General features: G+C 44.8%; 1 protein-coding gene across 1 annotated transcript in view; it reads right to left on the reverse strand.

Moving 5' to 3' along the window:
- The window catches only part of Arhgap10 (Rho GTPase activating protein 10), a 259,759-nt gene that overhangs the window by 191,514 nt on the left and 53,177 nt on the right, over window positions 1–15,068 (reverse strand). The window lies entirely within an intron of this gene.

Raw genomic sequence — 15,068 nt, forward strand, 5'->3', positions numbered from 1 at the left:
AGTATGGAAATGTAAGCCAAATAAACCCTTTCCTCCCCAACTTGCTTCTTGGTCATGATGTTTGTGCAGGAATAGAAACCCTGACTAAGACACAGACTATCTCAGACATCCGCGAAAGTCCCTTCCTGTCCCCACTCTAACTTTCAAGACATTTTACATTATTCCCAGGTCCTTTGCCCAGATTCTATTTCTGATGGGCAAGTGGAACCGTGTCACCAGATAGAAAAACTGGTAAGGTCAAGCAGATTAGAAAACCCTGACAGTTTCATAATTGAGAATGGTAAGCATTTGAATCTACTTCCGGCCAGGTTCCTATCCTGGAGCACGTGACCATGACACCCCACTAAGAGGATCACAACTGGTCAAGTAGCATAGAGCCTAAAGTATGCTAATGAGGTATCTAAATAGGCCCTGAATGTCCAGCTAAAGAGCTTGCCTTCCCAGGCATCCCTTCCTGCAGAAGGTATTAATCTCTGGTTCACCCTGAGTGAGCCTATGCATCCCTTTCCTCCATGAACAAACAGTTTGGACAAGGAAGGGATGTCTCTCTCATCAAGGACTGCCATTGGGGGAAGCCTTCCTCACACAGAACCAAGCCTAAGTCTCCTGAACTCTGGTCACTCACCTTCCCATGATCCTCCCATGACTGATCTTAGGCCCACAGCCCATTCTTAACTCTTCAGGGTTCCCAGTGTTGTCTGGGTGCCCAAACGTTTGAGAACCAAAGCCTCGGCCTTGACCTGCACCATTTCACACCTGGAAAAGCACAGGCTGGGACGGGACCCCTATCTCAGGTAGCATTTCGCCTCCCCGAGCAGCATCCTGACAGCCCAGTGAAGAAGCAAACGCAGACCCCCAGTGCTTCACTGTGGGCAGCTGGCGGCACCGCTGAGAATGATGTGCCGGAGTTTCATCCAGCAATGTTGCGTAATTTGTGTATTTGCTCTGAAATGGTTGACAGTGCTTTTAAGGTTTTCCATACAAAGCATCCCCTACCAAGTGTGACAAATTAACTTCCTCTTTTGTAAGTCGAATGTCTTACTGCTTTTGCTTGCCTCAGGGCTCCAAGGTTTCCAGCGATAAAGTGGACATAGTCGACAGCTCTGACTTGTTCCGACCTTAGACTGACCTCGTTCGACCAGCATTTCCTGAGTATAATGACAGCTTGTCGCCTAGCATCCATAGTACACTAAGATATATTCTTTCTATAATCGAATGTTTACCATGGATGTTTACCAAGAAAGAATATAGACTTTTATCAAGTGCTTCTTCTATACAAAGAACTATATGGTTTTGTTCTTCGTTCTACTGACTTAATATATACGTTAATTTACCTGAACCATCCTTGTATGCCTGTCATGGTCTATATCTTTGTAATGAGCTACAGACTGGGGACTGGTAGTGTTTTGTCGAAGTCTGTGTATCTAGGTTCAAAGATATTATCCTACAGGTTTATTCTTTTCTTGAATCTCATTTTAATCATTTCTGTTTTAATGTAGACATGTGTGAATGCAGATGTGCATGCAAGGCCACAGTGCAACGCCTGGGGTCAGTTCTTTCCTGCCACGTTTGAGGATCCAAGGATCAGGACCATGCACCGACACCTCTCCCCACCGGGTCATCGAAGTCCACTGGTTCCTGTGTCCTGACCTGGTATTGATATTAGAGTAATGTTCATCATGTGGAACACATTTAGAAGAATTCCTTCCTCATGAACTTTCTGGAATAACTGAAAAAGTTGTCTTCATGGTTTTTATAATAGTCAACAGAAATCAGCAGTATAACTGCCTAGACCTAGGGTTCAACAATTATTCATATAATTTTACACACATGCCCAAGTTGGCCTAAAACTCACAGTAATCCTCCTGCCTCAACTTCATGATCCTGGGACTGCAGGAATGAGTCACCGAGTAAATACCGAGTTCCTGGTATTTACTCTACTGGATGATTTCTAATTATTGACTCAATCCATAGTGGCCTGACCCATGGGACATGGCACTAGTAGGAAGTGTGGCCTTAATGGAGGAGCTGTGTCACTGTGGAGATGGGGCTCTGAGATCTCATACAAATGCTCAAGTCTGGCCAGTGTGATACAGAGTCTCCTCCTGGACGCCTTTGGATCAAGATGTAAAGCCCTTGGCTTCTACAGCACCAGTGTAGAAGCCTGGGTGCTGCCATGCTTCCCACCACAATGATAATGGACTAAACCTCTGAAACTGTAAGTCAGCCCCCATTAAATGTTTGCCTTTAAAAGAGTTGCCTTGGTCATGGAGTCTCTTTGCAGCAATGGAACCCCAACTAAGACACACTCTTACACTCAGGACTGATCTGTTCACAGGTTTTCTATTTCTTCATAGTTAAACGGTGAGAACTGCATATGCCCAGATGATCTGCGAACTGTGTCTGTTCAGGTTTCCTCCTTCATGACTTCATCTTGGTAGATGTATGTGTGCAGGAATTTTCATGTTTCTCTCTTGATTATCAGTTATTGATATGTACTTGTTCTTAACAATTGCCAAGAAATACTTACAGCAACCTCGTCTTACAATATTGTTTGGAAAGCTCCAGGTTCCAACACAACAGCCACGGCACGCCCTTGATGACTTTATTGAGAATAGTGGTTCTTTATAGCAGAGCCATCTAGTTAAAGCCATGAAACTTACCAAGGTAGACACTGGTAGAAGCTGATGTAATGCCTCTCAGAATAGGCTTTTTCAGGAAATACTGAAGTTGTAAGTATGGCACCGGTCATGAAATGACTAAATACCCAGTTACAGTTTCTGTTGCTGTGATAAAATACTGACCTAAAACGACTTGAGGAAGAAGTTTATAATTCAGAATTCAAGTTTATAATCTTGAAGATAATTCAGGGCAAGAACCCTGGGTAAGAACCTGGAGGCAGAACTGAAGCAGAGGCCATGGAGCATTGCTGCTTACTGGCTTGCAGTCCAGGGTTGCTCAGCCTGCTCTCACACAGAACATCCAGGGTTGCTCAACCTGCTTTCACACAGAACACAGAACCACCTGCCACAGATGGGACTCCCTACAGTGGATCAGGTACCCCTTGTCAATGAAAATCAAGAAATGAAGTGGAGACACGACCACAGGCCAATACGATGGAGGCAATTCCTGAATTGAGGTTTACTCTTCCTAGAGGTCTAGGCTGAGTCAAGTTGACAAAAACTGACTGCCACATACCTCTAAACTCCAACTTCTCTCAACTCCTGGAGCCCCAGTAGGATAAGTGAAGTTCCACCATCCTGAACTTGAAAAGAAAGTGAACAAAGAACGCATGCGCTCTCCATGTGCAGCTAGTTTATGTCAACTTGATGCAAGTTAGACATCAGAGAGGAAGAAACCTCAATTAAGAAAAGGCCTCTGTAGGGCTGCTGAGATGGCTCAGTGGGTAAGAGCACCCAACTGCTCTTCCAAAGGTCCCGAGTTCAAATCCCAGCAACCACATGGTGGCTCACAACCATCCGTAACAAGATCTGACGCCCTCTTCTGGAGTGTCTGAAGACAGCTACAGTGTACTTACTACATAAAATAAATAAATAAATAAATAAATAAATAAATAAAGCCTCTGTAAGATAATGCTGCAGGCAAGCTGGTAGGGCATTTTCTTAGTTTGTGATTGATGGAAGAGCACCCAGCCTATTGTGGGTAGTGCCACCCCTCAGCAGATGGTCCTGGGTTCTACGAAAAAGCAGGTTGAGTAAGCTATGGTGAGCAAGCCAGTAAGCAGCACTCCTTCATGGTTTCCCATCAGCTCCTGCCTCCGGGTGCCTGCTTGAGTTCCTGTCCTTACATCCCCTGCTGATGAACAATGATATGGAAATGTAAGCCAAATAACCCTATCTCCCCAAACTGTTTTATCCATAGTGTTTCATCACACCAACAGAAATCCTAATTAGGATACTCAGTAAAATACATAAATTTTAGAAATTATATTGGCTTCCAACACCCTTTGTTAAGTAGAGAAATTGCACTTAGAAGCTTGCATTCCTTGGCATAAAGACCTAAATAACTAGATTGTCAATGATGCAAAGGTCTGCCAAGAAATCTGCCAACAAGGGAAGTACACATTCAACCCAGAATCTAAAGTCACTGGTGATTTATTTATAGAACAAGGTTCAGGTTCTAAGAACTCAATATCTTCATGCCAGATTCTTGCCAAGAAAATAATGCTGATGTTAATCCACATAACTTGGAAGTAAAACAAAATTCTTCTAGGACTATGAACTGGCTTCAAACTTTCTTTCAAGTTCTCCCATTTGACAGCACTAGCAGCAGCACCTTACACTGTGGCTACAAGTAAGTAAATAACTCATTTTTTCAAGCTTTAAAAAAAGAATATGGTGTAAGAGTCCTTGTGAGCCCCAGCGTACTCCTAAGCTGCTCTAAGCTGGTCTAGGCCTGAAGGCCACCATCAGAGGCAGTGCTAGGAACAGCTCATGGGCCAACAGTATCTGGTAATAGCAAGCTGAAAGTGTTCCAGACCTTAACTCCCTAAATCTGACCAATGTGGCTAATCTCTGTACTAAATTCTTATTCACAGAATAAACAATATCTAAAGTCAAAGGAATGATGGGAAATGACAAGCTGATAAAGTACAGAGAAATCAGATGGATGTATAAGGGATACATGCCCCCAAACATACCTGAGGCTTAAAACCTAACATACCACTTACAAAGCAATCCACTAGCTATAAAAACCCTTTGGCAGTCCCACTAGAAAGTCCACACTCAATAGCACCACCCAGTCTCCCCTAAGCCACGTGCACTAGAAGATCCTCTAGTAAAAACAGCGAGAACACACATACATCACACACACACACACACACACACACACACACACACACACACAAAAGATAAAACAAATAACATGTATTGATGACCACAAATATAGTGGCCACTCTATCTATCTATCTATCTATCTATCTATCTATCTATCTATCTATCTATAAAACAAACACATATTATCATTCCATTCACAGAGCTCATAAATTTATTTGGACAATTGGAAAACCAGTGACTTAAGTCGATGGTTTTGAGAGGGCTAAAATCAAGGTGCACGAACGACATTTTCTGAAGGCTCTAGGGTTCCAGCTTCTAGAGGGTGGCCACATTCCCCATGGCCATAAACTGCACCCCTCTTGACCTCTTTCTTCACATGCTGCTCTGGGACTCCTTAAGAACCACTGGAACTGCATTTAGCCTGTGGACCATCCAGAATCATCTCCTTGTTCTCAGGATCCACAATTTAGTCTCACCTGCAGAGTCTTCCCTCAAAATCCATTCAGTTTCCAGGGGTCAAGGTGAGCCATCACCGGAAGACCCTCACCGTGGAAGGTGCTCCACTGTGCATCATCAGTTCAGTTAACACAGCTCTGGGTGTTATTATGCACACACAACCCATAAGACGGATTCTCACCAACTTGCTCAAAATCATACAGCCAGAGGAAGTGACAGACATAAAGGCTTATAGTGGAGAAGGATGAAAAGCTTGCTCGTCTGGTGGCTGCGTCCCAGAGAGGACCTCAATGAGGTTATATGCTTGCCCAATCCAAAACACCTGGCACATCTTCTCTTAACTGTCCAAGGAACAAAGGCATCACACTGATTGACCAAATCAATGTCACACACCTATTCTAGGGGAACTCCAACAGGAATTCAGGCCGGTTCTTTCTCAGGCATGTCAGAACTGTTTGTGGTTTTGGCATAATTTCTGGAGGAGCAGGATGGCAGGAACAGGCACTCCTGAGTGTAAAAACAACAATTCAACAAAGAGCAACAGAGAAAGGCAGCCAGGGCCTAGCATTCAAGTATTTGCACGTCTGCCTGAAGAATCAATGTGTTTGGTGGTAAAGGGACATGGTCAGGTTTGGGGAGCAAATGCGTGGGCCAATTTATTCCCTCCTCCCCTTTATTTGCTCGCCATAAACAAAGATGGCTGACAGGCCACAAGCATTTATTACGGCAAGACTGCTTGATGAAAATTAACTTTACGTGGCCACTCTAGAGTAGTACTTAATATAGGCTTTGAAAGATGGGGTCCCACAGAATTGCTCACTAGTTCTTATTTTCATTAAAGTTTTCATTTGACTCTCTCACATGTGCTGGTTCTCTATTGCACTTCTGATAACAATGGCTTCACAAATGCCTAAAAGCATTTGGGTTTTCAAGTCCAGGCCTACCTTAAAAGATCTGGGGGTAGAAACTTGATCTCAGTGGCAACAAAATTTAATCAACTACTTTATCACAGGTGAGAAATCAAAGACAGAACAAACTGGAGGCAGTTGGCTTCTGAAAGGGAGACAGCCATTCAGACGCACTGGCTTCACCTCAGACTGACTCAGGATGTCAGGGAGCTGGGGCAAGGGCCAGGCTTCGATATCTACAGATTTACCTTTTGTGGGAGGGTATTGAGACCAATCTCTCTATGTAGTCTTGGCTGTCCTGGAGCTCCCTGTATAGCCCTGGCTGGCCTGGAGCTCCCTGTATAGCCCTGGCTGGCCTGGAGCTCCCTGTATAGCCCTGGCTGGCCTGGAGCTCCCTGCATAGCCCTGGCTGGCCTTGAACTCACAGGTATCGCCCTACCTCAGCCTCCTGGGAGCTGGACTGAAGGTATATGCCATCATGCTCAACCCCAGCTTTTACAAATGTCTCCATCAATGGGGCAGTGCTGCCCACTTCCAAAGCAAGCCTTCTTCCCTCGGTCAAGCCTCTCAGGAACGCTCTCACAGATATGCCTGCCTGGGCACATCTCAAACCTGTCAAACTGATTATCAGGATTAACCATCACAATGAAGAAACACTTACAATTAGCTAAAAATTTAATCCAGACACTACTCCCAAATGGTTGGAGCATAATAACCACATGACACCCATTTTGTGTGCCCCCTGGGCCACTCAAGTGTGGATGGCACGTACCTGAATGTGTTAGTTCACTGATCTTCGCCATACCCCAATAGGTAAGGTCAAAAGGAGAGCAGGACGACCAGGCAATGGAGCACACCTGTAATCCCAGCCCTCAAGAGATAGAGGCAGGCGGATCTCTGAGTTCCGGGGCAGCCTGCTCTACAGAGTGAGTTCCAGGACACACACAGAGAAACCCTGTCTAGAAAATCCCAAAGGAGTGGGGGTGGGAGAGCACAGGTGGGCATGGCCAGAAGCACCATGGGAAACAGTAAAATGTGGGTGAAACCCAGGGATCAGCTAGCAGAGAATTCACCGTATACGGCCTCAGCACAAACACTGCTTGGCCCATACTCAGCCTCCAGACCCATTTATTACATTGTCTTATAAAAAGAATATGAAGATTACAAATACCTTGACTATATGAAAACTAGAAAAGAGGTACAAAGTAGAATATCAGCAAGAAAGGAACATTTTCCAAGAGTCTGAGGCCAGAGCCAGCAGAAGAAGGGAGGGAACAGAGGAAATGTGGAGGTGCTGGTCACACAGTGAGGTCTGTGAGGACTTCCTTGGGGGCAGGGTCACCTCAGCCTACACACACACGACACAGAGCTTTCGGGAGCAAGGGCACAGGCACACCTGCAGCTGGTGTTGCACAAGCATGCTCGTGATGCACCAGCCCTCAGGCCTGACACATTTCTGACTGGGCTTCTAACGCCTGTAACTCGTGATTGCTCCCCTTGCTCCCACAATCCAGAGGTCAGAACAAGCGCTCTGCAAGTTCTTTGCAAACCTTAGAAGACACTGAGGCAAGGAACTGGCTGTCCCTTTTACTACATTCTTTACCAGGTTTTGGATCTAAAGGTCAATGGTGACTGACAATGGAGACAAAGATTCAAATAAACTGGAATATTAAATCCAGGGGCCTCTTTCCTGTCCATAAAAAGATGTATAACACAGTATTCACAGAGAAGACACTGGGACAGCCAGCATGCCTTTTAGACAGACCACATCACAAAGTAACCTGGCCTACAATACAGCACAATGACAGAGGGGGGTTCTACATCAGCCTACGCTCCTCCCCAACATCACCAGCATCACCAGCACCCACCATACACCTCTGCATACATGATGTCCTGGGCAATCTTCATTTCATCATTGCCAACTTGAAGATAAAGCTAGAGTTTCTAAGACACCTTGTCGGGAAGTAAAATGAATCAAGAGTTACTACAGTATCCTGCCAGAACAGCGGAGAAAGCCAGGGAAAAGAAACTAGAAAGGAAAGACAGAAACCAACTATACATCAGCCATTTCATAATAGCATGGTGGACAGCTATTCTACAAGACGCAGGAGAGGTCATGGTTTAACAGAGGGTTCACTGTCAACTACCTGCAGAAAGGAAACCAAAGTGAAACAATGAGCTTTTTAAGGGAGAACATGTGGAGAAGCCAGCCATGAAGGGACTACAAAAAGAGAGAATCAGAGGTGGCCGATGGAAGCAAAATCGGGCACGGAGTTCAAAACAAAAAGTCAGAAAAACACCAAAACCTAATAACGATTAAAAATGAGCCCGTTTTCAGGCTGCCAGATTCTCTGGTAACTGACTAAGCTGTGTTGACTGCTCTCTTCCTTCACTCCCTGACACTGGCTCTGCTGTGGGACACACCAAACCACTGTCCCCTGACTGACAAGGCAAATGAGGCATGTGTTTGTAAGTGTGAAATGACATAAGCTGTCATCTTTAAAATAAGAAAAACAATTTCATTACCTAAAAGCACATGGAATTCAAAGGCATGACCCAAAACAGAGGTCATAACAGGGAAAATATTTAAAACAAGCTTACTTCATATCAAACCATAGACAGAGAAAGATAGCACATTACAAATAATTCATACCGGGCTGGTGAGATGGCTCAGCGGGTAAGAGCACCCGACTGCTCTTCCAAAGGTCCAGAGTTCAAATCCCAGCAACCACATGGTGGCTCACAACCGTCCTTAACAAGATCTGACTCCCTCTTCTGGAGTGTCTAAAGACAGCTACAGTGTACTTACATATAATAAATAAACAAATCTTTAAAAAAAAAAACCAAATAATTCATACCAAAACACTCTATAAATTCTGTACTTCGTAACTATTCCAACTATTTTTCTGTCTAAAATTTGATTCTAAACTGTATTTGATTTTTGACCTATCATTTATTTACATAACACATTTTCAACCATTACAATCACCACAATTTTCACTACCTAATACAACCAATCACACCTACTAATTTTCCATGGCTCTCTGTGATTATTGATTCACAACTCTTAATTGTGAGGATCTACTATGCTGGATATTTTATATAAAAACTTCTCCAGTCAGGGGTGGTAGCACACCTTTAATGCCACTCAGAACAGAGGCTGACAGGCTTCTAAGCATTCAATCTGGTCTATATAGGAAATCCCAGGTCAGCCAGAGATAGACAGACAGACCCCATCTCAATGGCGGGGGGTGGGGGGAGAGAAAGGGTGGGTCTTCTTAAAATTCTACCAGCTCTCCTCCATCTTCATGTCAGCAATGGGGGGAGAGGGGACTCCCATGAAAAGCACCGTTAGTCACACGCAGTGACGCCAGTCATCCAACCAGTCCTCTCCAAGTCCCAACTCATCATACTCCAGTCTCCAAGCTTCACAGTCAAGACGTGTGACTTCTTCCCTCCTTAACGCGTCATCCTCTCCTACAGTCCTCAACCTGTGAGAGGCCTGGAAATGTGACATCTCTGCTGGACAGGCAAGGTGGTAAGGGAAGTCATGGGCCCCACAGGCAACACTGCTCCAAGTGCCACTCCCTGTACTCATCGTCAAAGGAACCCATTGAGACATGAAAGTAGGACAAAGGGTTATTTTTTTATTACTTTAATTTTGTATTAGCATACAGAATGCTAGCTTTCACTGTGGAGGCTTTGCCCTGCTATCCTCACCCCGAGCCACCCCTGTCTACCATTCCACTACCACCCGCAACAATCTTTCTACCTTTATGTCACAGATGGAATCTGGGCAGAATGTAAGTTCACTGGGTCCCTAAGCACTGTTTTGTAGGCCTGGGTTTTTTTGTTTGTTTGTTTGTTTGTTTTACTCCTCATAGATAGACTTCCTTGTTGATAAGCAAACCCCTTAACCCATAGCAAGCAAGCCTGTGCTCTGAGAAGGTAGCCGAAGAGTCTAAACACCACACTCTGAATAGCACTAAGAAGAGCAGAGGCTTCCGAGGTGAGCCAATGGACGTTAGAAGCACGACAACTAGACAAATCAGCATGTTTTAATGGAAGATGTAACACAAGAGAGAGGTGAGGACTCTGCTCGAGTGAACCGAAGACGCTTAGACTAGAATAATACTAAAATACGTGTGAACAAGCTACCGAAGTCGACATGAGACTAGAGGGTTAGAAACTGAGACAATATACACATATATTTTGGTGTCTGAAGATAGAATTTGAACAAACATGGAGACGCATACAATCTGGGAAACCTACTGGGTACAAAGCACCCACATGGTAAGAGGAGAAACAGCTGCTCAATCTGTCCATCCGTCTGTCCACTCAACCAGCTTAACATGTGGTCTCGGTAGCTCTCGGGAGCCAAACAAAAATAAGGGCAAATTGGGAGCAATCATCCATTTTATAAAGCTCTGTAACAAGGCTTACTATTTCATGTGTATGAATGCTGGCCTCCATGGATATATATGTGCTATGAGCCTTCCTGGTGCCCACGGAGTCAGAAGAGGGCACTGGACACTCTGGGACTAGAGGCTCAGATGCTGTGAGCTGCCATGTCGGTACTCGGAAATGACGCTGGATACTTTACAAGAGTAGCAAGTGGGGCAACCACTGAGCCAACTTCCCAGTCATAGAAGTAACATATTGAAAAGAAAACTTATAGAGTAGAAAATATTGTATGTGTATAAACTCACTGCCTTTGCTTTAAGTGCGCAGAGTGGGAGAGCACATAATTCGAGATTCGCATTCGGCGTCAGCACAGACTTCCTCGGGCCTATTAGAATGCCAGCAAGCAATACCAGGTGCATCGTGTCTTTAATTTTAACTTCTTTGGGTCTTTAAAGAGTTTTCAAAAAGTCAACAGGACTAATGGGAGCGCCTTGCATTCACACCTCATATCCATCCCTACCTACACCCAACTCTTAGCAGGCGGGGGCCTGGTGTGTCCTCGCACCTCCCACACTGAGCCGGGAGAAGAGTGGGTCATGACTACTATAAAGAATCATCCGACTTAACCAAAGAACTTCAGAAAAGGTGATGCAACTTCAGAAAATGTGATATTTACAATAAATATGTATTAGCTTTGAGGAAATTACATAGATACTGATATAAAATTGAATTTGTATGCCTCCATAAGAAGTTGGATCCCACAGGGAATCTATTCTTAGAAAAGAAAAAGACTGTGAGGAACTGGACACACCAGTTAGTAGTACAGGGCACGGACCCTGGGTTTGATGAAAAAAAAAGATAATTTTTAAAATAGAAATGAAAAAACAGCTAAGTTCTAAGTTCTTACCTTGTGGCCTTCTCCAGTTTTGACATGTGTGACACAGAGGTGTCGTGGGGAAGGGTTTTGAGAAGCAGTTGGTGTCTGTGGAGTGCAGATTCTGCCTGATGGAGAGCCCCAAGCGATGCTGTTACAAGAGCCGTTTGTTTGGGAAGTGTCGCCATCTTAATTACAGTATGGACATTCTTTGAAGTAGAATAAGGAGGGCAAAGGCAGCCAGTGATAGAACCTTCTTGTGCAAGAAGGATTATTTCATAAGGTCATGCAGAAGCTACGTTATTTTAGATTTTATCAAAAATAATTAAACTTGCAGCACACATATAGTAGGCCCTCCTTCTCAGTCAATAATTTAAGACTAGATTGCTTCCTTATTTGGACAGGTTTCCACTGTGAATTCCCTGGTATGTTAAATGTCCAAAAGTCAAAAGCATAGTTTCAAAGTTTCCATTCTTTTGCTAAAATACAATTAAATAAATAAATACCCAACTCTGGTTTCTGCTTAAGTACCAACAAAAATTCCTAATTCTCTGCTCTTCCAGAGGTCCTGAGTTCAATTTCAGCAATCACATAGTGGCTCACAGCCATCTGTAATGAGATCTGATGCCCTTTTCTGGTGTGTCTGAAGAATAAATAAATAAATCTTTTTTTAAAAAATTGCCTTACCTAGAAAACAGGTATGTAAGATTACAAGAATACAGGAAAATAAACCCTAATTGTTTCTGGCACAGTGCTAAGGCCTACTGGTTCCTATCCCAGCCTAGCAACAGACAGCAATCCAAGGTCAGTCTATGGCTAGCCCAGGTCAATCTCAAGCTCCCCTGACAACCCCAGACACATTCTACACCATCCAAAGAGCAATGGATCTGAAGCCCCGCAAACCTTGAGAACTCAGGTTCAAGGTGTGTCCAGTGGACCAGGCAGACAGAGCGAGCTGCTTAAGTACTATGGGCCCAACTGAAACTCCTGTCCATTGTCCAAAACTAGGAGGAAAACTGTGGGATGCCACTAGACAGATCCCATACCTCTTCTGCAGTGACTCTCAATGCCCCAGGCTTCTCCAGGCAAGGGATCCTGCCACAAGCAGGGAAGTCCCTGAGTCCCCACAGGCCTGAAACTACCTTCCCCTACTGAGAAACAGCTTCATAGTCCAGTGTAGGGAAATTCCCTCCACCTTCACAGCCAGAGCAGCAGGAAGCAATGAGACCAGACACCAGGGGAAATTGATCCATCAGACTGAAGGATTTCCACAAATGCTCCCTCAAAACTGAACCACCTCTGGAGAAACAGGCCACCATATCAGGCAGGATCTGTGTACTAAACAGAGCAGGTGACTGCCTGCTATATATAACTCAGGGTCTGCCCAGCACCCAGGGTATCTTACTAGGCAGTGTGTCCGGGGTACAACTGAAATCCCAATCATCAGAAGAACCAGGAAAGCCATTGCCTGATGAGAAAAGCCAATCAGTACACACCACCATGGAGAAAATCAGGCCTAAAATACTGAGGAGCAGTCACCATGATATGGCTTCAACAATCAAATATAGTTTTTATGCTTTATATTTGGAGGGTGGGGGGAGATGTCGGCAAAGAAATAGAAGAGAGTACCAGGCTACAGAAGTGGCTCAGGGGCTAAAGACATACTGATCTTGCAGAGGGCCTGCATTTTCAAGAGATGAAAGAAACAACGATCATAATTCGATATCCAGCAAAACTATCCTTTGAGAGCAATGAACAAAAAGATACTTTTGAGGTTGTGGGGATGCTAAAACGGCTGCTACCAAAATTAGAAAAAAAAACTCCATATTGATGTCTTACTAAATTGAGATAACTCATAAAAAAAGTTTAAACTGGCTTTGAATAATAAACAACATAAAATAGAGTTGCTAGAGGGTTAGTCCCTCATGAAAAGCTGTGTGTATGTGCATGCACACACATACCACGTGAGCACATGCAAACACATGCACTGGCATGTGGGGAGAAGATGGAGGAAATAGGTACAGTAAAAGAGGTCTGTGCCACCAGACTTTGGGGGGTACAGAATACTCTCGCTGGGAAATTCAGAAATATCTGAAATTTCACAGGTGATGGTTGCTTTGTGCCTCCAAAGATGAGAATGATGGGATGTCCTAGTTTGCTTTATACTGCTGACCAAAGCAAGCTGGAGAGAAATAGGTTTATTTCAACTGAAAAATGTGGTCGTCTATTGTGAAGAGAAATCAGGGAAGAAACTCAAGGCAGGAACAGAGCAATGAAATGATGCAGAGTCCATGGGGGAGACTGTGGAGGAGAGAGACCATGGGGGAGACCATGGGGGAAAGAGACCATGGGGGAGACCTTGAGGGAGACTGTGGGGGGGGCCGTGGGGAAGAGAGACCGTGGGGGAGAGAGACCGTGGGGGAGACCCTGGGGGAGACCGTGGGGGAGAGAGACCGTGGGGGAGACCGTGGGGGAGAGAGACCATGGGGGAGACCGTGGGGGAGACCGTGGGGGAGAGAGACCATGGGGGAGACTGTGGGGGAGACTGTGGGGGAGACCGTGGGGGAGCGCTGTTTACTGGCACGCCCCTCCCAGCTTGCCCCTCCTCCTTCCACATTCTTACACACCCCACCACTAACCTGCTTAGGAGCAGCACTGTCCTCAGCGGGCTCCACCGTCCCATTCAGTCCTTGATCAAAATAATTCCCTACAAATTTGTCTACAGGTCTCATATATTCTTTCTTTCTCTCTCTCTCTCTCTCTCTCTCTCTCTCTCTCTCTCTCTCTCTCTCTCTCTCTCTCGGCTTTAGGTAACCTCAGAAAGTAGAAGTTATAAAGTCTCTCTCAGAGAGAGAGAGAGAGAGAGAGAGAGAGAGAGAGAGAGAATTTTAGTAACTTTGATGCTGTCATCCAAAATCAAACAAAAAGAAAAAGACTCAGAGGCAAGAAGATCTGGAAGTTCATCCTATCCCTTTTAGTTCAGCAACTCGGAACCCCACGGTGGGCTGGGCATTTCCAGCACTGGCCATTCCCCATACCGGAGACATGGTAAGAGAAGAAGGGGAAACCAAGCAAATGACATCAAAAAGACACTTCATGGGACAGTCCTGTGAGAGGCAACCTGCAGCACGAGGGTAAAACAAGAATGAGGTTTGTAAGGCTTCCAACAGCAAAACAATGTAACCACGGTCTACATCTCATGTCTCCCAAGAGACAGGGTGATGAAGCCTTCCTCTCTAACGAAGCGATGTCCAGAAGTGGGGCCTTTGGATAGTAATGGGCCATGAACATTTTAAAATTCACTAATGGATTAATAAATGGGTTATCCTGATGTGTATCCTGATGTGTATCCTGATGGACCACTGGGAGAGGGCACCCTCTGAGACATCTCCTGGCTCCCTTCCCAGCCAGCATAAGACAGGCAGCTTCTCTTCTCCACACTTCACCATGATGTTCTGCCTCAGTGCAGACTCTGAACCAAGAACACAGAAACTGAAATCATGAGCCAAATAGTTTTCTTCTTCCTAAACTATCTCTCCTGGGATTTTTGTGTTGGCAATGCTAATCCATCCTAAGAAATAAAGCTGATGCCGGGCGGTGGTGGCGCACACCTTTAATCCCAGCACTCGG

This window comes from Mus pahari, chromosome 20, assembly GCF_900095145.1.
Source record: "Mus pahari chromosome 20, PAHARI_EIJ_v1.1, whole genome shotgun sequence".
NCBI lineage: Eukaryota > Metazoa > Chordata > Mammalia > Rodentia > Muridae > Mus > Mus pahari.